The sequence below is a fragment of the Protopterus annectens genome, chromosome 1.part2 (assembly GCF_019279795.1).
Source record: "Protopterus annectens isolate FY-2018-M chromosome 1.part2, PAN1.0, whole genome shotgun sequence".
Taxonomy (NCBI): Eukaryota; Metazoa; Chordata; order Ceratodontiformes; family Protopteridae; genus Protopterus; species Protopterus annectens.
The window spans coordinates 560,567,037-560,592,056 of NC_056727.1; the positions used below are offsets into that span (position 1 = coordinate 560,567,037).

A 25,020-nucleotide genomic window follows, 5' to 3' on the forward strand; every position below is an offset into this window, starting at 1 on the left:
CTTAGAAGGGGGTGGAAAACCATGGAGCAGAAGCAGGGACATACTACCCTTTCAGGACCATAAGGGCATTTAAACAGTCCCTGAGGGAAGTCCTACCACTCTTTGTTTGGATCCTTAGCCACAGAAGCTACGTGTTTGGTTTTCTGTTCCTATTTTTAAAAGAACATCTGCTTTAACAAATCTAAGAGGTTCAGACCCCTGCCTAGATTCAATGAGGATATCAAGCATCTGTTCACTAACTAATATTTTGGGAATCCCCCTAGGCCGCTAAGATATAATCAGCCACAGTCCTTTCTCTACACCTGTACCAGATGTATGCACAGCCTTTGTGGCCATATCTGCCTTCAGTTGGGTCGTAACAGGGGGAACTGGCATCAGCACCTGATGATCCTCTGGTTCTTCATCGAACCTGAGGAAGATGTCTCAGTGCGTGCATTTTTAGCTTATTTTCTTAAGTAACAACTTAAGTTTGGGGTGGGTGGATTCAGCCATGGTATCATGAGCCAAAAGCTTCAGATGTTGGTTTCCCAAATAGAGAGGGACAACATAACCGTGTGTTTTCTTAGAGACAAAAGCCTGACAAATCTCACACTATGTATGGTCAGGTGTAGCACTCAAACAAAAAAAGCACTTCTCATGGCTGTCTTTATGGGGGATCTGCCTTCCACACTCACCTTTTCCCTTCCTGGATGACATGAAAAGAACTACACAGAGGAAAAAAAAAAGGAACCCTAATGGGGCACATCGTTAGAAGGCTAAGTAGATGAACAAGCTTGGTGAGCAGCTTACAGACCGAATTCAGAAGTAGCATTTGGACTTGTAGGTAAAGAAGTTCAGTGGATTACATATCCATATGTCATATATGTACTTTACATCTTGAACGTAAAATAGAGAAAGCAGGCCCTAGATTTCAAGCAAAAAAAAAAAGTGTATATATATATATATATATATATATATATATATATATATATATATATATCTATGGTTTACTATCAAAATTTCGAACCGTGTTCCATCGATTGTACTATCGTCGAACACGGAAGTTCGAAAACGGTAATATCGATGTAAAAAAAAAACAATCTAGGGACGGGTTTTAACATGGGTCGAGGTAGGTGTTCAGTATTATTCCGAACTACAAACATTTCCCCTACCTGGAAAGACTGAAAAAGATGCTCCTTCTCACCCTTAGAGGGCCAACCGGATCCTAAAACTCTAAGGCCTTTGACACTGGCTTACTGAAAAGTGTCAGAGCCAGTGCCTCCTCAGCTCTGATCGCCATCCTTAATGGCATCCAACTTAGATTTCACCTCTTTGGTTCTTACTGAAGTTATTAACCTCTTTTTAGCAGCAGCTCCAGTTTAGGGTCAAATCCACTCCCCATTTATGGCCCTCACACTGAGCCTGATTTTTTTCCGGAGCTATTCTCCCATAAGACCTTATCTTCTCCATTTCAGGTCCAGGAGTTTCCTTTGCAGTTACCCAAACCCAGCAAGCCTGCTTCCTTGGCTTCCTGTAGGTCCACTGGATCTACTAAGAGTATCAAGGAAATGGACTCTTGCCTCATGAGAATACTCTTGAAGACTCCAATGTATTTGGAGATCACCCCCCCACCCCCACTACCCGGTAGGGTGCTGAGGGTCCTTTCACATTGGTTTGACAGTGTGTGTTCCTCCATCAGGCCACATTCCAGCATCTGTGCCCTTTATTCTGACAGTCGCCCATCCTACTCATTTTAGTCCCGACAGCCTGGCTACTATCTGTTTCGACTCCTTCCTTAATATAGGTGACTCTGATTTCCTCCGAGCTGAGTGCTCCTGGAGCTGTGATATCATGGCAGAAGGCCAGGGGTCAGATTAAGTTGGAAGATATTTGGAGCTGCCCCTGCCCCTCGCTGCCTCTGCTATAGATATCTCAGCTGCAGTCTCTAAACCAGTATTGAATCTGGCTGGGTCTGTGGCTAGTATTGGGGGGATCCTTTAGGTTCTTAGATCCAAAGGCACGTCTGGCTAGCCATTAGGCTTTGATGTCTGCATTCACCATTGTACAGAGTTCTATCTCACTCAGGGATGGGTTCTTCTGCACCTTTCTCAGATCCACCCCGATTCTCCCATCCTGCTTTGGACTGAGTTTTTCAGGAGCTGGTCTTTGGATATTCTGTGTCATTGAGCTTCAAAAAGCCCTAGCTCAGGGGTTCCCCCACTGCTTCTTTGTAACCCTCCCCCCCGATGTACCTAAGAAGAGTCTGTGCAAGATGAAGCACTTTGATTCCCCAAAATAATCTCTCACCAAGAACTGTGACCTCAGTGAGGGAGAAGGGTCCCCCTAACCCCCCCCCTCCCCATGAAGATGCTTGATTTGGTTATTTATTGGAGTTAATGAGACAACAGGGGAATTGGACAACTGATGCCACTTCTCTGGATGAATCTAGCTTCTTTAAAGCCTTTGTTGTGGGCCATTCCACTTCTTGGGTGGTTTCACCTCCTAAAGTCCTTGTATCCCTTGTAGCTGGAAGAACTTCGAGTGAACCTGATGTGCTAGAGCCAGTCCACTTAAATTGGACAAGTTATTGTTCCCCAAAGGACGGGTCATTTTGAAGTAAAGGTCCCTCTGTGGAAGTGATGGTCAGTGCTGCAGCCACATAAATGGAGATCTTAGAATAGAGCTCCTTGGCTTGGTCCATTCTTAAAACAGGGAATCATGAGCATTGGACTGGTTTGGCAAGCTCACCTATGTTTCAGCCATGTTTACCCTCCATGCACTGAATTATTTGGCACATTTAACAAAGCTTCAAAGAGATTTGGTTTCTGATACATCCCAAGTTGTTGGCTGCCCAACCTTGACTAGAGTCTTGTAAGACCTTGGAGTCTCAGCTGTCCACTATGAAGGGTGTATCTAATGTTTCCCTGTTTCTTATCTCTAGTTTGGTGGATGGCCCAAGCCCCAGAACCGGTATTGCTGCTCAATGCCATAAATGGATGCACTGTTGTAATTTCACGGTCTACTTCAATGCATCATTAAGTGATGCCTTTGATGGAACCACTCTTTTTGGTACCAAAGGAAAAGGCATGTTGACAAGGCGTTTATATTACGCTGTCGAAAACTCAAACTGTCGACAGCGTAATAATCGACAGGAAAATGTCGAAACCCCCGACCATCGAACACACACAAAAAAACACCCAAATGCAACACAAATTGCTCTATGCAGGGAGGCAAGCCCCCCTGCGCTCCCCACACCCCCCGCTACTTAAATATACAAACTCAGAGATCCCACTACATTGTAGTAAATGGAAATCTACCCTTATGGAGATTTCCGTTTACATGCCCGATGACTTTCGCTTTCGACATTTTGGTGCAGACAATATCAGCTTCAATATTGTCAGCCTTCGACAGGGCGAAGTAGACCCATTGACAAGTAGTGAACAGGATGATAAGATGCTATCTGCATTGGAGGTACACTCCACTCCTCAAAGGACCTCCTCCAGGAATCAGAGAGGGGAGAAAGATGTCCTTTCACAAATTGTAATGGTTTTCCCAAGACATCGCTGGTGATAGGTGGGGGGGGCATCTTTAATGGTCACCACCCCAAGGGCAGGATTGGTCCTCCATTTTTAGGCTTTATGGGTACTTTCTCAGGGGGACGCTTCCAGCACCCCTGAAAAATTACCCAGCTGCCGCACTCTGGAAGCAGGTGAGGGGGCTTCACTTTCCATTTGTAAGCTTGGGAGGCCATCACATCAGACAACTTGGTGTTGAGATTCATGTCCCAGAGGTTACTCAGTCCCATTCCACACCATCTCAGATCTCGTAACAGAAGCACCTCCCAGAAGTTCTACCCCAGCAACAGAGGGATGGTAACACTGGAAACAGAAAAATTGTCAAGTCAAGTAATCAAGCAGTCCTCCCAGACTAGTTGGGATTCAGGGTACATTTGAGGGGTTTTCTTGTGCCAAAGAAGACAGGGACATTAGGCTCATATTAGATCTAAGAAAGCTAAATTTATATGTCAAACAGACCAAATTTTGGATGGCAATTATTCAGTCCATTCTTTCTGTACTGAGGAAGGACAATTGGATGTGCCCGGTGTACCTCAAGGATGCCTACTACCCTATAAAGATAGATATGTGATTCAGAAGACTTGTAATTCAGACTGGGAGCCAGTCATTATCAGTTTTGAACACTGCTGTTAGGTCTCAACACAGCTCCCTGATGTTTACCAAGTGTATTGAAGTGTTAGCAGTCTAGCAGAGGCTACGGGGTTTTCAGGTGTACCCATACCTGGATGACTGGTTGCTTACTGCAGTGTCAAAAGCATCATTGACCTATGCAAGAGACTCTTCTGGACATGAGAGTCATGGTCAAAGTTGAGAAATCCAAACTGGAACCTTTACAGAGCCTAGAGTTCATGGAATGCCACCTGAACATTACCACACAAGTACTAAAGCTACCCCATCAAGGTTGTCATCTCTACAGACCCTAGCCAATTATATTTTGTTGAATCCAAGGCCTCCTGCTATCCTCATTCACTGCCTTCTTGGTCATATGGCCACAGCCATTTGTCTTGTTCCTCTAGCAGGATACTACATGAGAATTTTGCTGTGGCCCCTGTCAGCTCAGTAATTCATTTACCCCCATCCGATGACCTTTCTGATTTGCCTTAGCAGTGTCACTCACCAACACAGCCATTGGTGAACATCCTCCTATCTGGTTTCTCTAGGTTGTCTTTTTGTACTTTCCTTGTCCAAAGCCATGGTGACCACAGATGCTTCCCTGTTCAGGTTGGAGGCTGTACAATGCAAAGACTGTTCCAGGTACCTGGTCCCAAGCAGAGACCTATTTGCACATGAATGTTGTGGAGATGAATGCCGTACTCCTAACATTGCAGGCATTCCAGAACTGCCTTCCCAAAGATTTGATATTGATTCAGTCTGACAGCACTGCTGCAGTGTGTGACTTGAACAAATGGAGGGAACCTGTTCTTACCCCCTGTGTTGAGAGGCTAGGAGGGTGTTGCAATGGGCGATGCCCTCGCAGCATTTTCTGATAGCTTTACACATGCCAGGGAAATCTAACCTTCTAGAGGGCAATCTAAGCTGGAGTTCTTGATGCCTAACAAGTGCTCCCTCAATTCAGCATTGGCAGCTCAAATTTTCTGCTGCTGGAGACAACCGTACTGTGATCTGTTTGCAACTCCCTTCAACACCAAATGTATCACCTTCTTTGCCCTGATTCCCATGGAAGGACAGTCACCTAGGGAAGCTGTGCTGCATATTTGACCCATTGGTCTCCTGTATGCCTATTGCCTGACATCATCAAGTTTATACAGAGAGCCGCCTGTGGCTTAGTTATGGTGATGCTTATTGCCCCCTTGTGGCTCAAATAAGTCTGTCTTCCCTTCCTGTGGCCCCATCTTCTTCACCCAGCTTGGGTTCTGGACCCATTTCCAGATGTGATCTATCACCCTTTGGGTCATCCTCACACAAATCTGGAATCCCATCAACTAACAGCTTGGTTTATCCAGTTCAAGTGATGGCCAGTGATCCCAAACATTCTGAATAAGTGCTTTATATTATGTCCGCATCCCCAAAAAAAATCTGCTAGCAAAATTTATGCTAGTAAATGGAAATGTTTTTCTAGCTGAGCTGCTTCCAAGGGATTGCATCCTTCTTTTGCTACAGTTCAGGCAATGAATTATTCTGCTAGTAAGGTTCAGACGGCAAATGTTTCTAGTTTTCATGTAAGTCAACATCATATTCCTGTTGAATCTTTAAAACTTTTTAATGCATTCCTAAAAAGCACCTTTTTACATAGACCTCAAGTAAGAGATCTGGCTCCTCCTTCAGATCTTCCTTTCCCTCAGTCCTAGACAAAAGTCTCCATTCAAAGCAGCAGCTGTAATGGATCTCAAGTTTTTGTCTTGGAAGACTTTTTCACATAGTGATTACTTCAGCCATTAGAGTTTCTGAGTTAAAGGCCTTGTCCTGCTGCCCTCCATACCTTATTTTTCATAAAGACAGTTTCCTTGAGGAGTAATCCAACCTTTCTTCCTCTTGTGGCCTTGTTTTCCTTGAACCAATCCATTGAATTGCCTGCTTTCTTTCATCAAACAAAGGAGTGCACATTCTTTATTATTGTGATGTACATCAGCAGGTAAGGTTTTATCTGGATAGTACCAAGCATGTTAGGAAATCCATCCATCTTTTGTATCCTTCTGTAAGACAAAACATGAACAGATAGTTTCAAAAGTTACTTTGTCTGGATGTTCTTCTGATGGATGCATCCTTTGCATATTCCTCAAAAGGTATTCCCTTGCCTTTTAGATCCAAGGCCTATTCTGCCACAGCAGTAGCTACCTCTAGGGCCTGTTTCGGTCACAGTTCTTTGGATGATAATTTGTGCAATGGCCACACATCCATCATTGATTACAAATTGGACAGCCAGTCTCAATCCAGATCTGCCTTCGGCACCACCATATTTCAAAACATTCTGTCCTAGGATCACCCTATTGATTTGCTGAGGACTCTGTCCCAAAGGTTAAGGCATTTGATATGAAAGATTAGCACTTAGCGTAAGGCTAGCCCCTTCTTGTTGTATTCCATCTGTCTCTGCAACCTCTCCCACCTTTCCCCTTCCAAATTATAGCGTATCTTCAGTGTTTAACATATATTTAGTGGACCAACCAGAGATCTGATCATAGAACCATTGATGAATCTCTCCCTGTTAAACTCTTCATATTACCAGATTTTATTTGCACAAGTAAAGTTAGGAATATTCTAAGCAAACTTGATCTGGGGAGCTTCAGGCAGGCATGGCATTGTGGGAGAGGAGGAGGAGCTTTGGAACATGGAGATTCTAAGATTTCTGTCTGTCAGATCTGATCAGAACCAAATACCCAAATTTGGGATGGATGGAAGAAAACTTAGATCTAGCATTATGATAAGTACATAACTTTTGAGCTGATGTTGTCAGTCTTCATTCATTCTTGACAAATGGGTTCTGGTTCTGATCCTCAGAATTGGCTCAGCTGTTAATACTGCTCACGCCAGTAAAAAAAATCTCGAGCTAAGACTCTACCCACAATGCTTCTCTCTTCATTACATCAAATCTTATTTGCCACTCTGTCAGCAAGACGTATCAGCCGTTGTTGTCAGCTAAGTCATTTAAAATTTGTTCTAAATATATATTTAGACATTTTTCTATATTCTGTTCTTTAAAACTTAGATTTCCGTTTGTGTGTCTGAATAACTCCATCCTTTGCACTTATTATTAGTAAACCCTCTCTGCTTTCCTACCCCTTGGGTTTTTTCTCTGTGCCATCGTTGGTACCTCTCTTTTATTTATTTATTTATTTTTTTCTTTTATTACCGTTTTGGTAGTCTTATCTACCATAATTGGTAGATTTTCCAGTGTGTGTGTGTGTGTGTGTGTGTGTGTGTGTGTGTGTGTGTGCGTGCATTGTTCACACCTATTCTCGTTAACTCAGTGGTGGACAAAAAATTAACAAAGATTGGTAACATCACATAAAGAAGTTATGTACTCACCATAACATTCCATCTGTGTTGCCGATCTTTGTTCATTCTTGGCATCCCTCCTGCCTTTCTCACTCCTGTAGACTTCCTGGAGGATCAAACTTATGTCCTAGGATATCCTAGGGTTTTACCTTGGACATTGCTTTTGATTACCTTTCTCTGTGTACATTCTTGCTGTAGTCTGCAAATTAGATCTGAGGTAATGAAGAGAGGGGCACTGTGATTGAAGTCTTAGCTCGAGAATTTTTTGGCTGGCTTGAGCTGTATAAGGACTGAACCAGTTTCAAGGATCGGAACCAGAACCCATTCGTCAAAAATGACCGAAGATCGACAACACAGATGGAACGTCATGGTGAGTACGTAACTTTTTTTTTTTTGTTTTTTTAACTGTGTTCTTGACTTTTTGGGTAAATTCACATAGGAAGCAACTGCCACTTGTGTTCAACCAAGTTGGCCATGTTATTTTTTGGAAGATTCACAACTAGTGTAGCAGCACAGTGGCCATTTAGATGAAGCTGGGAAGTTTTTAGTATTTATCATAGCTCAGTCACTTTTCCCTAGTGTTGTGGTGGAAAATGTCCAATGTCTGTTGTTACATATTGGCATCTATTTCTTTGTCATCATTTTAATCTATTAGAATTGAATTGTATACTCTAGCCACGGTTAAACTTTATTGCAGTCTTGCATGTTTTTTGTGGTTCATTATTGGAGTACTGACTTTTAGAATTTTGGCTTGCAGGCACCCAGAGGTTAGTCTGAGTATCACATGGTCAACCAGCCCTATCTTCAGTTCTTTCTTGCTAAAGGCTGATGAATGTCTCACACTGAACAGCTGATGTTCTTCGTGTTTCAATGTTGCAGTCATCACCTGTGGGTTATCCCTGCTGTGGTAGCCCTCGACCGGCCCGAATACCAGAGTCAATGTCTTTCTGTGTCTGCTGCTGTTGCTTGCTGACTGATGTCAGGTTGTCAGTGCTATAAAGGAAGGCAACTGATGTCATTGCATCAGTCTTTCTTGCTGTGGAGCCCGTAGCAGAAACAGTTCGCAAGTGTGCCGTTTGGTCGCTACCAGAGGTCAAATTACAGCTGAAAATGTCTAAAGCTGAGTACTGCATTGTGGATCCTTCTTGCACTAACCGATATCCGAAAAAGTTTACAATTGTCTCGCCTGTGGAAAGCAAATACCACACCGAGACTTCCACTCTTACTGCATCACTTGTTTAGGCCCAGACCACAACGTACCCCGTTGCCAGTTCTGTGCCCTCTTTAATGCGAGAACCATTCATTGTAGAGCTCTTTTCGTAGCCAGCTATTTTAGTCTTCCATCTTCATTTTCTGAAATGGTGTCAGTCAGCCAAAAATCTGTAGACTTTCCAAAAAATCACAAGGATAAAGACAGACCACACAAGGCCAAACCTTCCGACTCCACCGCTAAGCAGGTCATCAGTTCTCTGGAATTCAGTGAGGTGCCTTTGCAGCCCCTGATGTCTGATTCAGTACCTTCGCAGGCCTCTACTGAAACCCTTGAGTCTGGTAGGCCGCAGAAATCTTCTTTGTCTTCCCAGTCTTTGGTTGTCTCTGCCTTGGTTGGGTCTGGAGCCGCGACATAGGCACCGGCTTCCGAGGAGGTCGTTTGCACTACCATATCTACACTGAAACCGAAGTCCTTTCCTCAGACTACAGTTTGTCAGACCGATGGATACTCTTAGGCTTAGAGGTAGGGCCAGTCCTAACAAAACTATTTCCAGCCACCATTTTACCCCTCCTCCACCACCCCAAGCTCAAATGCTTAAAATGGCAGAGGATCTTATCACCCTTATCAGGGATAGTCAGGCCGCACCTTCTAAAAAGAAAAGAGACCCTTCCCCTGAAATTCTGACCGAATAGGATTCTGAGGAGTCCGATTATTCAGAGTTTGAAGAGGAACAACAGATGCAGAGGAATCCATTCCTTCTGTCTCACCACCAGAAGATCTTTCCTTTGGGGAAACCCTTCACACCCTCAGGGAACATTTCCATTGGGAACCCCAGGATTTCCCTCAATCTAAGAAAAGACTAAAAGAGTTTCTAGACCTGCTCCAGCACAGACCCTTGGCCATCCCCCCTATCTTAGAGGTGGTTGATGATGTCTTCCATGAATCTAGCTTAACTCATGACGCCCTCCCGCCTGCTCCCAGAAAACCTGACCGGTACTACAGAGTACCAGACTCTGACAAATACCTGTACAGAAATCCTGTTGCAGACCCGGAGGTTATTACACAGGGACCAAAAAGAGCCAAGGCTAGTTCTGCTAAGAATCCTACTCCTTCTGACAAGGACTCTGGACAGATGGGGTAAAAAAGTATACACCTCTTCAACATTAGCTATCCGGGCACTCAGCTGTCAGTTCCACATGTTAAAATATCAACAACACACTTTGGAACTTTTAAAACAAAAGATTTCTACCTTTCCTGACTGTGCCAGTTCGAAAGAGCTAGCAGATTTACTGCACTCTACTTGTCAAGTGGCTAAACACTCTTTACACTGTGGATATGATGCCCTAGAAGCCTCAAGCAGGGCAGCAGTGTCAGGATCTGTCATTAGAAGACATGCATGGTTGAAGAAACAACCTCTCCCTGATCATGTCAAATCTAAATTACTTGATGCACTTTTAGATAAGGATCACTTGTTTGGAGTAAAAGCAGAAGAGGTGCTTAAAAAGATGGAAGACAAAGCAAAATCTATGCAAACAGTAAAAGATTTTCTTCAGGTACAACCTCCTAGGTTCAGCAGGATTTTTCCCTCAAAACACTGGTCCTTTCCCACACCTAGCAGACAGGGGCAAGGTAAGCCCTGAAGAGACAGACCACCAAGACTCCTATCCCAGGGACAACAGAGAACCAAACAGTGGACCACTTCCACTCCAAAGGCAGGGAGTACTAAGCCATCCCTGTATGGCAAAAACTCTCAATGACTCCCTCTCCCCCCTCTGCCCACTTTTCACTCACCAAAAACTAGGAGGAAGGCTCTCCCTCTGCAAAGAGAAGTGGATTTCTGTAACAAAGGACCAATGGGTCTTAAAGATCATTTCTCAGGGGATACAAATTCTCCTTCGGTGAACAGTTCCAAGAGGGTACCCAGATCTACCTCCAAATCAGTGGGCAGAGGCATTGAAACAAGTCCAAACTCTCATATCCCAAGGGGCAGTAGAACCTGTCCCCTCAGATCAAACAGGCAAAGGCATTTATTCCAGACTATTCCTTGTTCCCAGAAAAGAGGGCACTTGGTGCCCCATCCTGGATCTCTCCATTCTGAACACCTTCCTGGTGGTCCCCAAATTCAAAATGCTAACTTTGCAGCAGCTACTGCCTGTGCTGACAAAAATGCTTGGTTAGTTACCCTAGATCTAAAAGATGCCTACCTCCACATTCCCATAAGGAAATCCTGCAGGAATTTCTTTCTCTTCAGAGCAGTATCACAGCACTTTCAGTTCTCTGTGCTACCCATGGCTTATCTACTGCTTAACTGTAAAATAAAAGTACTACCAGGCGGAAACAAGCTGGTAAAAACGGCACGGACTGTTTAATGTAGTAAGCGCTTTCGGCTGCAATAATACACAGCCTTCATCAGACAAAGTACAAAACCATGACATCACACAATACTTAAATACTTAAATAAAATTAATCCTAAATTAACTCATAAATTACTTAGCCAATTACCTAATTAGTTAAACCTGTACAACATTAGTATTAAATGTGTATTTTGATATATAAAAAGCACAGTTTATAAATGGTAGTGATAAATAGCTATTATAAAATCCATTGTAAAAAAATATATATATCCACTACCAAAAAACTGCACTACAAATAAAAATAAGAACTTGTCACAAACCGTCAAATTAGAAATAGAAAATTGAAACAATTGTGCAAACAAAGATAATCTCTCTCTCTCTCTCTCTCTATATATATATATATATATATATATATATATATATATATATATGTATTAAATAAAACCTGATCGAATAAGGGCAGTCACTTAAATATCGCCAGTTCGAATTTAGCTTAATTTATGTATATTACATTAAATTATAAATACATTTTGTGTATAGAGACAATTCTATATTACATAACACATGAACTGATTATTTACTAAACCTAGAAATCAAGCCTCACTACCTAATTATTTATCTACTTAAAGCTTTTAGTTTTAAAATACACTTAATGGAAGCAGCATCATTCAGCCCTGGGGGTATCTGTGCAGATGTTCTAATTTGCCAGAACAACTCCTGCTCTTCTAAATAGAGCTGCCACGGACCCCCTCTAATATCAATGTTGACCTGATGGACAACAGTAAACAGAAAACAATGTTCTGGATAGTCAGAAATATGCCTAGCAAGTGCATTGGTCAAATCCTTCCTTCCTATGGCATACCAATGCTCATAGATCCATTTTCTTAACTTCCTCTCAGTTTTGCCGATGTAAAAAGAGGGGCATTTCTCACAAACAGCAACATAAATAACTCCACATGATTGACAGTTGTAATTTCCATTAATGGGAATGCTTAACTTATTGATATTGATTTTGTTACCAGATGCAATATGGTTACATTGAGGGCACATTCCACATTTTCGCATACCAACTACTTTTTGTTTACTGGTAGTCCTACTTTTTTCAACAATCCCTTTTAAATGAATGCCCCTTCTATATGCAAAAACTGGATGTGTGCCCAATGTTTTGGCCAACACTCTATCTTCTAGGATGATATTCCAATTTTTAACATGCTGATCCATTTGCCTGGTAGTACTTTTATTTTACAGTTTAGTCGTTGTTTTTTCTTGGTTTTGCTTATCTACTGCTGCCAGGGTTGTCACTAAATGCTTAGCCCCAGCCATAGCCTTTTGCAGACAGAAAAATATACAAATTTACCCTTACCTGGATGACTGCCTCATTCAGGCAGAGTGCAAAGAAAAGCTCCTCTAGGACCTACTCTCTGTCAAAACCTTCATAACCTCCTTTAGGGTACACCATCAATGAGAAGAAATCAAAGCAAACTCCCTCCAGGGAGATCATTTTCTTGGGAGTTCTGCTGGATACAGCATCCCAAATGGCATTCCGATCCCCTGAGAAACAGAGCTTCCTGCCTCTATTTTACACAGCTGGCTTCCAAAAGTCACCTCACTGCGAGGAAGTTCCTGTAAGCCTTGGGGTACATGGCATCCTGCATCCTTCTAATTCCTCTGGCCAGGCTTCACATGAGAAAGCTTCAGTGGTACCTAAAGAACATTTGGTGTCAGCACTCGCAGCCTCTAGAGACCTCTCTACCTCTGATCCCCTGTATAAGGGTCGAGTTTCTCTTGTGGACAGGGGCCTGTACCCAGAACAAAGGTCTTCCCTTCACCCTCTGCCCAACCGGGCAAACCATTACCACCAACACCTCAGACATAGCTTGGGGCGCTCACCTAGAAGGCAGGTGCACCCAAGGTCTTTGGGATGCATAGCACCTTCCCGTACACATCAACCAGAAGGAAATGATGGTTGTACAAAAGGCTCTGACATCCGTCATACCCCAAATCAAGCCAGGGGTTCTCCTTATCAAAACAGACAACACCACAGTAATGTGGTACATCAACAAACAAGGAGGGACCCAATCTTATCCTTTGTGCAGGCTAGCCATGAACCTGTGGCTGACCGCCTCGTCCATGGGATTACATCTGATAGCACAATACCTACCAGGGATCAACAACACCCTGGCAGACCACTTAACCAGAAACCACCTGGACCCCCACAAATGGCAGCTCCACAGAAAAATCTTTCGGCAAATCACTCTGGCATGGGGGGCTCCAGAGGTGGATCTCTCTGCTTCGTATCCCAACCATCAGCTGAAAAAATTCTGTACCAGGGAGTACCACCATCTAGCCTGGAAGGTGGATGCCTTGATTTTCCCCTGGAACAACATTTTTGTGTACGCATTCCCTCCTCTGCCTCTTATCCCCAAGGTTCTTATCCAAATAAGAGAGGAGAGGCCAAAGGCCATCCTCACTGCTCCAGACTGGCCCAGGCAACATTGGTACCCCTTACTATGCAGCCTGACCTTACAGCCTCCCAGGCAGCTTCCCCTGATCTCAAACCTCTTAACTTGGGGGTGGGGAGATGCTGCACCCAAACCTGCAGACTCTCAAACTATCAGCATGGCTTATACACTAAAGGCAAACAAGGGGTCCCTGTTAAACAAACAGGTCCTAGACATCATCACAGAGGCCAGAAGGCCCAGCACCAGAAAATCCTGTGCAGGAAAATGTAAAAGATTCTGCTCCTGGAGCCAGTCCAGAGGGAGCAATACCTCTCAACCTTCTGCCCTCTTAGCTTGGACCCACCTAGTGGAGCTACTTAATAGTGGCCTCTCCTTCTCCTCTATTAAAATCCATGCCTTGGCCATTTCAGCTGATTTTGATACAGAACAGTCCCTGTTTTCACATCCTTTGATTAAACAATTCCTCAGAAGCACTTCTGATATCAGACCTCCCAGAAGGCCACCCACTCCAGCCTGGGACCTGAATTATGTTTTGGAAAAGCTTACTTTACCTCCCTTCGAACCTGCTGCTTCAGCAGAACTAAGGAACCTCTCACGGAAGACTGCTTTTCTCCTAGCTGTCACTTCAGCCAGAAGGGTTTCAGAGCTACAGGCGCTGTTGGCTATTGAGCCCTTCATCGTCTTCCATGTAGACAGGGTCTCCCTGAGGACCAGTCCCTCCTTTATGCCCAAGGTGGTATCTGATGTAACTCTCAAACAATCCATACATCTACCCACCTTCTTTCCTAACCCTCAAAACAAGGGGGAAAGAAAGCTGCACTCACTAGACGTGCACAGACGGTTCAGATACTATCTGAACAGTACTAAACCCTTCAGGAAAACGGACCAACTTCTTGTCAGCTTTGCATCAGGGGCTCAGGAGAAGCCCATTTCCAAACAGACCATTTCCAAGTGGATATCACACTGTATTAATTTCTGCCACAGTTTGCATGGGAATCCCCCGCCACGTCTATTCAAACCCATTTCACTAGGGCAGCCTTCACGTCCACAGCATTCCTCAGAGGGGTTTCCACCAAGGACGTCCTGGAAGCTGCCACCTGGACGTCTGTCTATACCTTTACCAAGCATTACCACCTACCTCTATTTTCTAAGGCTAGGGCAGGGTTTGCCTCCGCAGGGCATGCTGACCCATTGCTAGGTCTCTTACTGAGCGTTACCACCTCTCTTTTCAGCTTTGGGAATCCTCCCGCAGGTGATTACTGCAACAGTGAAACACGAAGAACATAACACAGTTGTGTACATTTACCATAAATGTAGATGTTCAAGTGTATTCACTGTTGCAGTCCTGGTTTCCCACCCTCCTTCCCCTTTATATCTTCTTTCTTTAGGGAGACATAAGTTTCTAACAGTGGCTTTTAGCCACCAGGACCACTTCACCTTATTTACTTGGGCCTCTGACTGGTTAGGGCAAGAAAAAAACTGATGTAATGATGTTGGCTGCCTTCCTTTATAGCACCGATGACCTGACGTCAGCCAGCAAGCGACAGCAGATGACGCAGAAAAACATTGACTCTGGTATTCGAGCTGGCCGGGGGCTACCACAGCAGGGATAACCCACAGGTGATGACTGCAACAGTGAATACACTCGAACATCTACATTTATGGTAAGTGTACACAACTGTACTTTTCATCAGTCTGTTGAGCTGGCCTGAAGCCAGAATTTAAATAGGTATCCCAGTAGGGAATTGTCTTACTGTTTTTTGCAGTTGAGTTGATTGTAGATGTTAGTACATAAAGTTAACATTTGAGGTGTAGGAAGCCATTTCCACAGAGAACTTTTCACAGTTTCTCTTTTTTGCTTTGGTCCAGAGCACAATGTGTCCAACTGCTCCAGTGCATTTATGTTAATGCTGTGATGATTAAATGCTGGGCAGAGTCCCTTGAAATGTAACTGTCAGAGAAATACTGTGGCTGGCCTAGGGGCTTCAAATTGTCTGTCAGTCCTTCTTCAGGCTTCCACAAAAACAAAAAAAGAGAAATACCCATCCTGGTGTCTGATAACCCCCCGAGGCTCGAGGGTAGCTTCATCTGTGAGGTGCTTTGTCAGATCCCATACCTGGAGCCTACAGCAAACAATGCCTCTGACACATCCCCTCTGTATCATGTAGCTGTTTCACTTTTTCTAGCATGTTCTCATGAGCTGAATTTTCTTTTGTAATCCGCTGGACCTGGCACTGCTGTGCAGGTCCCTGTCACCATGCTGCAAATACTAATCTCCAAAAGGGAGGGAGGTATTCAAAATATTATAGCCACAGAAGGAGTTAAAAGGACAACACTGTTGTATTGGTCACCTGCTACCATCCAAAGGCTCATATGTCTGACCATGGACCAAAACCAAGATCCGAGGCCCTATAGGCCTAGTGATCGGACATCTTTTGGTTTGCCTCGGCCACCAATGACTGTGTCTTGGTTCCAACTTTTTGTTTCTAAAACATTTTTAAGCTGGTTGAGGATCAGCCTCAGAAAGATCCTGTTGCAAGGATTCTCCATGCAGAGGGTAAAACCTTCCCCCAGGAGGATCCAAATTTGTTTCACTCAGATGTGATGAATCTGTCTTATGTGGGCCAGTTGTTCCCAGTTTCCTTTATAGATTTTGATTCTGAGAGCATTCTTTCTTCAGCTTCAACACTGGCGAATCTGTCCTATGGAGATCTCCTTCACAGGAATGAAAGTATATTTCAATGGGGAGTCTAAGGAAGTCTATCAGATGTAGATCAGATACTGGCCATACTTCCAGTACTTGAGGGTCTGGATGGTGTTTGTAATACAGTATCCCTGCAGCTTTATTCTCTCCCTCAAGCTCCCCAGAAAGCAAGGCCTTTTCTATAGGGTGGATGATTGTCAAAAAAACTTTTAATAAAATCCTGTGGCTGATGCAGCAGTGGTATCAAAGGATTCTGTCAGTTGATTAGGTGGGCTGCAGTCAGGAATCAAATTCCATCTGACAAGCAGTGCAGCATTCTCAGCCTGTTTGGAAAGACTTTTTACTCAGGTGAAGGCCCTAATGGGTATGGGAAGCTGAGTCTTTCTGTGAATTGCTAAACCAAATGGCAGAAGAGGGCCTTAAGAGGGAAATACTGGATTTGTGCATTCTCAGTTCCCATTTAGCCACGCAGCCCATGAAATGTGGCTGAGAAGCTGTAGATGTATCCTATAGGGCAGATTCCATGAGTTCAGTGGTGAGGAGGTATGCCTGGTTGAGGAGTCGGCCTCTTCCTGAGCATGTAAAGGTGGTGCTCCTAAGTACCCTCCTGGATAAGGAGCTCCTATTTGGGATCCTGATGGAGAAGGTATTCAGGAACCTGGAAGAAAAAAGAAATCCATGCAATCTGTCAAGGACCTCTTTTACTGATATTTCAGGAACTGTCCCACCAAATGATGTCTCTTTCCCAAAACAGGGCATAACTAAACCTAATAAAGAAATGGGAAAGTATGCAAATGAGTGGCACACTGACACTAAAGGAAGACCTAGGAGGTAGAGCTCAGGTCTGGGACACCTGGAGGGAGATGATACTCTTCTCAGCACCCCCCAAAAAAATATTACCCTGATTGCACTTTTTTCATCCCTTGTTTACCCTTTGCAAACAAGGAAAGCCTGCCTCCCATTGTTTCTGTAGAGTCCCTGGACAGGGGGGGTCTTGCAATCCATAAAAGAGGCTACATTGGTAACAATTTGAAATGTCGGGGCCCACTAGAGTGAGTCCTGAAACACAGAGAATGAATGGATGAAAACCAAACTTACATATTTTAAGCACAAAATGGCCATTTCTCGGAACATTCTCATTTCCCCAAGGTATGGCAATCTTGGAGTTGGTATGTATAACTTCAGGGGGGGTGCAAGGAGGCTTGTCCCTTGCAAAAAAAAAAAAAGAAGTATAAAGAAGAGTGATTCTTGATATTTGCTCTTTTCCTGGGTTTTCTGTTTTTTATTTTCTGGCTTATTGACACTCAATGTTACGAGTGCTGACATTTCAGTAGGGATCTGGCTACAGATTATAGTTTCAAAAGACACCAAAATTCTTAGACATTACTGTCATATCAAGAGACCAAGTACATTTGATACCGCAATAGATGATAACCCTTCTGCTACTGGGTACAATAGAAATAGGTACCAGAAAGAGGCTGTGGAACTGGATTTTACTAAAGACTCTTCTTCATCCGATTTCCAAGATGACTGCACACTGATTAACAGCTTAATTTCAATTCTCTCATGTGAAAACAAACTTAGAAAGGAAAGCCAGTGTATTTGTCTTTTTGAGTAAATTTCCATAACTGGCTAGTAAGTGCATTGCCTGGATGCCAACAGGATAGACATTCAGAGAACATCAAAGAAAGTAAATCTCAAAAGATGAGGAGAAAACGCTGGCTGTGAATCTTGCAGTTGTTTGAAAAAACAAAAGTAGTTCAAGCTCCAGTTTTTGGTGCAAGACATGGCCTCCAGTAATCTAGAAGAAAAAATAAGCAAAATGTGCTCACAGCTGATTAAAATAAATGAAACACTGAAGGAATATGTCAACTCAGATAACAAAAGGCTGGAAAAAATGGAAGAAGCTTTAAACAGATTTTCAGATGAGCTGACAAAACTGCAAAAATCAGAGGTTGAAATGAAAAAAAGGATGTATGACTGCTCAAGAGGAGATGTTTAAAAAACCGTAGAATTAGATGACAGAGCATACAGGGAAAAATCTGAGATTTTCTGCTGTACCAGAGAAACTGAAAAAAAACGGACTATATTAATTTTATGAACACAAAAAAGCAACTGGACTGATATTCCACAGTGGGAGTTGTTAATTTGAAAGGGCACATTATGTGCATACTTCAAATCTGGCCATGAAAAAGCAGCCTAGACCTTTAATAGTAAAGATGCAATTCTACCAGGAGAAAGTGTTGATTCTTACAAAACAGTGGCAGAAGGATGAACAACTGAAGTGGGAGACAGTAGTATTTGTTAAAAAATGATTACCCAGAGTACACCAGTACACCAGGCAGAAGAGGATTAAATATATTCCAGCTATCAGGGAATGCTGAGAATAGTTTTTTTTTTATGCAGAACACGCTAAGGAGGAAATTCAAAAATTTGTCCAATAAAAATTAAGCCAGCAGACAGAAGGGGATTCTTATTCTTCTGATAATAAAGCCCGTAGACAGATTATGCCAGTGAAACCCTTTCCAGTGTTCCAAAAGAAAATACTTGAGAGACAGAGAAAAGCACAAGAGTTGACTAGAAGAACCAGGAATACAATGGAAATTAATCGCAACTGGATTTGGACGATGGAAATCAATAGGAAGAAAAGCAGCAACTTGGAAATTGATGAACAAATGTGAGATTACAAAGCCGTAATTACATTTCTGAAATATAATGGAACAAGAAAATGTGGAAATATTGGAATTCTTGACTTTGTTAAACTTGTAGTGGACTCCAAAGCATATGCCCTGCATCATGTCATTAATGTTTGAATATACCTTACTTCATGTGATGAATGTTTGAAAAAACATTTAGGAGAGGAGGAAGGAAAGAGTTAACTGCAACTAAAACTAAATTTTGTTAACCATATTTTTTATAATACATATATACTACATGCTATAAAGTAAAGCTTTTTCAGTTACTTTTCTGTGTAATGGGGGTACTAAAGTAAACAGGTGCCCCTGTTTTGTTTTCCTTCTTTCTTTCTTGTTCAGTTTTAAGAAAGGTAGGCACTGCAATGTTAAAAGAGAGGAAAACTAGGAAAAAAAAGAATTACAGAAGAAAACTTGATATGCTTTTTCTTACTTTTGCACAGGGGGAATGGCTGGATTAAGGTCCTTGGCTTGATTTAATAGCAAGTTTTAAGGGGAGAAATTAAATAAAAAAACTGAATATAATTACATTTTTCCAATTGTGCATACATATTTCCAGAGCAGTATGAAACACTTGTAGTGGAGGGCAACTGTATATCTGGGTCTCATGTTTCTGTGGAGACAGTCTGATAAGGGGGGCAATAAAAACAGAATACTTCTTTCCTTCAGTGGTTAGGAGATGATGCTTTCTGAAAACATTCAAATTGTTTTCTACATCTCCGAGAGGAATACAAATAAGACAAAAACAAATAGCACTTAGGGGAAGTAGGAGCACAGGCTGTACCATGCGTCTTAGCATGGATAACCTTCACTACTGTTTAATTCAAGCCTATGAGTGTGGCTGTAAATCTGGGACAATTTTTCCTATTAGGGAGGGTTAAACTTCAGTATTTGAAGATGTTCATACTTTTGTGTGTTAGTATTAAGTTAATAGGTTCTGTGTATGTGTGTGTATGTGTGTTTTATTTGTGGGTTTTCACTAAAACAAAGTATTGAAATGTGTGACACACGTTCAAATGGATATGACAAGAAACAACTGTGTAAAAGATCAACCTGCTAATTGTTAGTGTATGTGTGTGACACAAAAGCTGAAACTAGACATTTAAAAAGCTGTTAGAAATAACAGGTGGGAATAAAAACTTATCATAATGACCCTTTTCTATTATCTTTAAATGTGAATGGTCTCAAAGATGTCTGCAGAAAAAAGTGTAATGAACTACATTAAAAATTGAGTGCAGACATCTATGCTACAGGAGACCCACTTGGAAAGAACTGAGCATGTGAATTTGATAAAGAATGGATTTCAAGATGGTTATTCAGCAGAAAATCTGGGACAAAGAAAAAGGGGAGTAGTTATTTTAATTGTGAGAGAAGCTCTAATAGTGATAGAAGAGAAAAACGATAAAGGTAGATTTGTAGTACAAAGATACTACTGGCAAGGGATGAGGATTAAGCTGGCATGTCCTTATATTCCACCTAAAACTGCTACAGTGGAGCTTAAGAAAATTATCTGTTTTCAGAAGGGAATATTAATTGTAGGTGGGGACTAGAATTTGATTTGCAGAAGAGAGGAATTATCTGGTGGGCCCAAAAAAGAAAATGTTAAGGTAGATCTTTGGAGAAATTTATGAAATTGTTTGGCATGGAGATGTGAATTTAGTATTTGGAGGTCGGAGAGAATTAACGTATTATTCCCCAAGGTAGTAAAAGTGGGCTAGGCTAGACCGAAATTATATTTGACAGGAAAATTTGCAGTTAATTGAAAATTGTGATGCACATCTAATAACCATTTCAGATCATGTGCCACTAATAACTGAAATAAAAGGGTAATGAAATAGAGACACAGGTGCTTCCCCACCTGTCTGTTAAAAAAGAGAGGAATTTAGAGTGGATACTGGAAATTATTCATGAGTTATTAGAGAAGATAGAAATTCCTTCAGAAGTTGTATCTAGTGAATAGAATAAAATGAAAACAGAGTTTAAAAATAAGGTAGGTTTGGAAGAAAAAGATACGATTAAGAAGTAACAAGAATTATTTAGAGGAACTGACAAAGGTTAAGGTGTTGCAGAGTAAGGATGATCTCATAGAACAAGAAGCACAACTTTAGACTGCTAAAGAGAAGGTATGGGGGGTATCCGCAACTGTTTTTTGATAACTCCAGAGCACAGAAGCTTTTAGCACAAAGACTTAGGCAACACAAAGTAGAATCAGTTGTTGCCAAGCTTAGGGAGCACATTACAGGATCTCTGGTTATTTTCCTTGTTGAGTTATTAGTTCAGAAATTTTATGAAAATGTGTGTAAAACAGAAATGTAGAAATCAAGGAAAAAGTGCAAATGTGAATGTTTATGGAATAATTAAATATGCCACAGCTAGACATAGATGAGGCTCAATTGCAAACAGTTAAGATAGGAGGAGATGAAATAAATGGTCTATATTATGTAGCAGAAGGAACTAAAAGTAGACTACACTTTCGACACGTGTGTCGAACCTGCACTTGAGCGAATGGCCACATCACTGCTTTTTTCCCCAAGGGAAAAAAATCGGTTGGCCGTTGTTTTAAATCTGCCCTTTTCCCCACTGTAGTGTGATCTCTGAGTTAGTATATTTAAGGGGTGTGGGAGGCACAGCGCCCCCCACATTGGGGGGGGGGTCGAAGCTTCCCACTTCATAGTGTTTTATATTATGTCGTGTGTAGTTAGCCTACAGATATTTTTCCCTTGGAAAAAAATAGATAATGTGGCCGTTCGCTTAAGTGCAGGTTCAACACGTGTGTCAATGAAAGGGTAGGTTCAACACGTGTGTCAATGAAAGGGTATTGGACTTTTAGTTCCTTCACTAGATAATACAGACCCAAAATACAAATGGTGCTGTATAACCAATCTACACGAATAGATGGTATTTCTCTGGTAGTTTGGAAGCTAGGAGGGAAGAAGGTAATAAAGGTTTGGAAGGTTTTGTTTAACAGTATTTTAAAAGGAGGAGACGCTCCAACATCCTGGAAGAAAGCGGTGGTGGCTGTAATACGTAAAGATGGTAAAGACCCATCAGATCCAGATTCATATAGGCCAGTTTCTGTCTAAACCATGATTGTAAACTGTTTATGTACATAATGGCTAAAAGAATAGCAAAGGTGATGCCAAAATTGTTAGATATTGTTCAGTGTGTTTTTTGTAGGGGAGGCAAGCATTTGGCAGCATTAATAGAACAATTATGATCCAGAGGGAAGCGCAATGTAAGAAAATACCACTGTTGTTGTTTTTGTTTGGTCTTGATGCAAAGAAAGCTGAATTTTTATGAGTAGGCAATGGACGTTTTTGCATTTCCTGATCAATTTAAAATGATAAAGTTGATTATGAGGATATCTGAGGGAATGGAGTTGAAAATTGAAGGGGGGGTAGGGTCATCTCGGATATGTCTTATTTGAGCAAAAGAACCAGGCAGAGGTGTCCTCACTCCTTTATTTTTGTTATGTTTAGAACCATTGGCAAAGAAGATAAGGGACTAAGAAATTTAATAAAAGTTGGCTTCATTTATAGGCGATATTATTTTATACATGATAAAACCAGAAAAAGGACATTTCGTCGTCGTTGAACATTCTGAGACATTTTGAGATTGGAAAGAAAGCTTGGGTAAGCAATTCACAAAGAAGCAATGGAGGGATATAAACATTCTAAGATTGGTAAGAGAAACTGGGTAAGCAATTCACAAAGAAACAATGGGGGATATATGCATGGCTCCCAAATATGCAACAAAGTCTAGAAAATTTAGGATCTTTGCTTGGAAGTGTTTGCATAGGTATTTTTATATCCCAAGCAGACTCCAAAGAATTTTTCCTCCAGTAGATTGCAAATGTTGAAAGTATGATCGGGAAGAAAGAGGTAATGGGGAACATATTTGTTTGGGAACATTATGAGTTGGTAGACTTTAAAAATTCCCTGAGTAGGCTATTCTGTCAGAATTACTAGGTAAGCAAGTTGGTTTAAATAAGGAAATAATTTTTCTTTGAGCTATACAGAATCAGAATTGCCTAGACATAGTAAGACCTTGTTGAGTTTAATTCTGGTGGCTGCTGAAAAAGCAGTTACTAGAACATGGAAATTAAAGTCTAATCCAGCTGTACTCTAAAATAAGGAATATAGTAACAGAAATAAAATTACTGAAAGTAGAATCTTTAGAAAAGGTTCGGAGCAGATTACATAGAAAAAATGGGAATTGTGGGAATAATACATGCAGAATAATGTTTTGGAAGAGGAATGAGGTTTAAGGGATGGCAGGATCTGAATGAGTGTTTTAATGTTTGAATAGAGTTCAGTTGCAGCCATTAATCATCACTTATAAGTATGTCAATATGGTTTGTTTTATTTGCATAAATGTGTGGTTGTCTAGAAGTGATAACTTAATAAAGATGATTTTTGCTTAAAAAAAAAAAAGACTCTTCCTCATTCTGGAAAAGAAGTGTCTTGTAGACCCATACTGGGAGCCATCAAGACTGCATGTAGCATAGTAATTCCAGAACTAAAAATGTTGACTTTACAAAAGCTTTTCACTGGAATCCTGATGGTGACCCTAGATCTAAAGGATACTTACTTGCATGTCCCTATAGCAAAGAGGGACAGGCAACTCTGATGTTTATAGTGGAGGAGGGGGCCCATTCCAAATCACATCTTTGTCCTTTGGCTTGTCTGCTGCACCTATGTTGTTTGCAAAATGCTTGCCTTCAGTAGTTGCCTTTTGCAGGACAAAAGCCATACATATCTTTTCATACCTGGGCGATTGTTTCAGGCCTCTTCCCCCTCTACAGTGGGGTTAGGAAATTAACTTTTTCCCCCAGTGTAGTATGATCTCGGAGTTGGTATATTTAATTTATGGGGGGTGTGGGGGGTGCAGGGGGGCTTGCCCCCCCTACATAAATGTAGTAAAACCTCTGTGGGACGTTATTTATAGTTGCTTTGTAGCTTTCAATGTTTTGAGATTCGATGTTATGAGTTTTAGATGTTTTGGGTTTTAGATGCTTTGAATTTAGATGTTATGGGTTTTCAATGTTATATATATTAAAAAACAATCTTTACTTGCTGTTTTTCTATTGTGTGTGTGTGTGTGTGTGTGTGTGTGTGTGTGTGTGTGTGTGAGATCACTTGAATGGCGATTCATTGTTCTAAATGAAGTAGTAATGGCTTACAAAAAAGGAACCACAGGCTTCAAACAGTGAAACAAAATGTGGCAGGAAGATGCCGAACTCTGATGGGCATCTTTCCTGCGTGTACCGTCTAGGAGTATAGCATTTACAAATCCAGCCTCCATCTGGGCACTGTAAGGGCTTTAGTGCCTGGACCCTGGCATAGCGTAAAAATAAATTGATACTAAAAGGATTGTTAAAACACGTTTCTTAGGAGGCTTTGTCTGAGGCGGAGATGTGAAAACCTCCTATAAAGGAAGCCAAGAAGAGGAGCCACTCGGTCCTTGTGTCTCCTTAGTCTCTTGAATCAAAATTTTCCAAAGGCCAGGTTTCTATGGAACCAAAGCCTAAACATTTGAAATTGGTTCCACCTGTCTTTGCACTTAAGTCTATGGCTCGTTCCGGAGTGCCATCCATTTCCACAGTACCGACACCTTCCACGGTACCTCAGACCCTCTCGGCACCAGTAATACTTTTCCCTATAAAACTGGTCACTACCACCCCAGTACAAGTTTCTGGTTTGGTGGCGAAGGTCAAAACTCTACCCAGGACTCTGTATTCCCCATCAGTTGACCCCTTTGCTGGTCAACAGTTCAGTCCATTCATTGATCAACCAGAGTCCCCCTTGGGGATGGCCTACTTGTTCCACCAGGAGCCTTTCGGAGCTTGACATAGTTAGACTGGTGGACCAGCTCTTAGTGGCCAGAGGCATTCCAACCCCATCCAGGACCGCCTTCTAACATGGAGTTGAGGTTTTTTTCTCCATGGACTCCAACTTATCTTCCTCCTTAGACCTCATCGCAGGATTTGCAGCCCCCTGCTCCGATGCCTCTTCTGGTGCCAACTTCTTTGGTACCAATGGTGGATCTCACCTCAGTGCAGGAATCCACTCACTGGACCTTGGCTG

General features: G+C 42.0%; 1 protein-coding gene across 2 annotated transcripts in view; it reads left to right on the forward strand.

Annotated features, from left to right (window-relative positions):
• LOC122790148 (adipocyte plasma membrane associated protein) overlaps window positions 1–25,020 on the forward strand; it is an 893,349-nt gene that overhangs the window by 344,096 nt on the left and 524,233 nt on the right. The window lies entirely within an intron of this gene.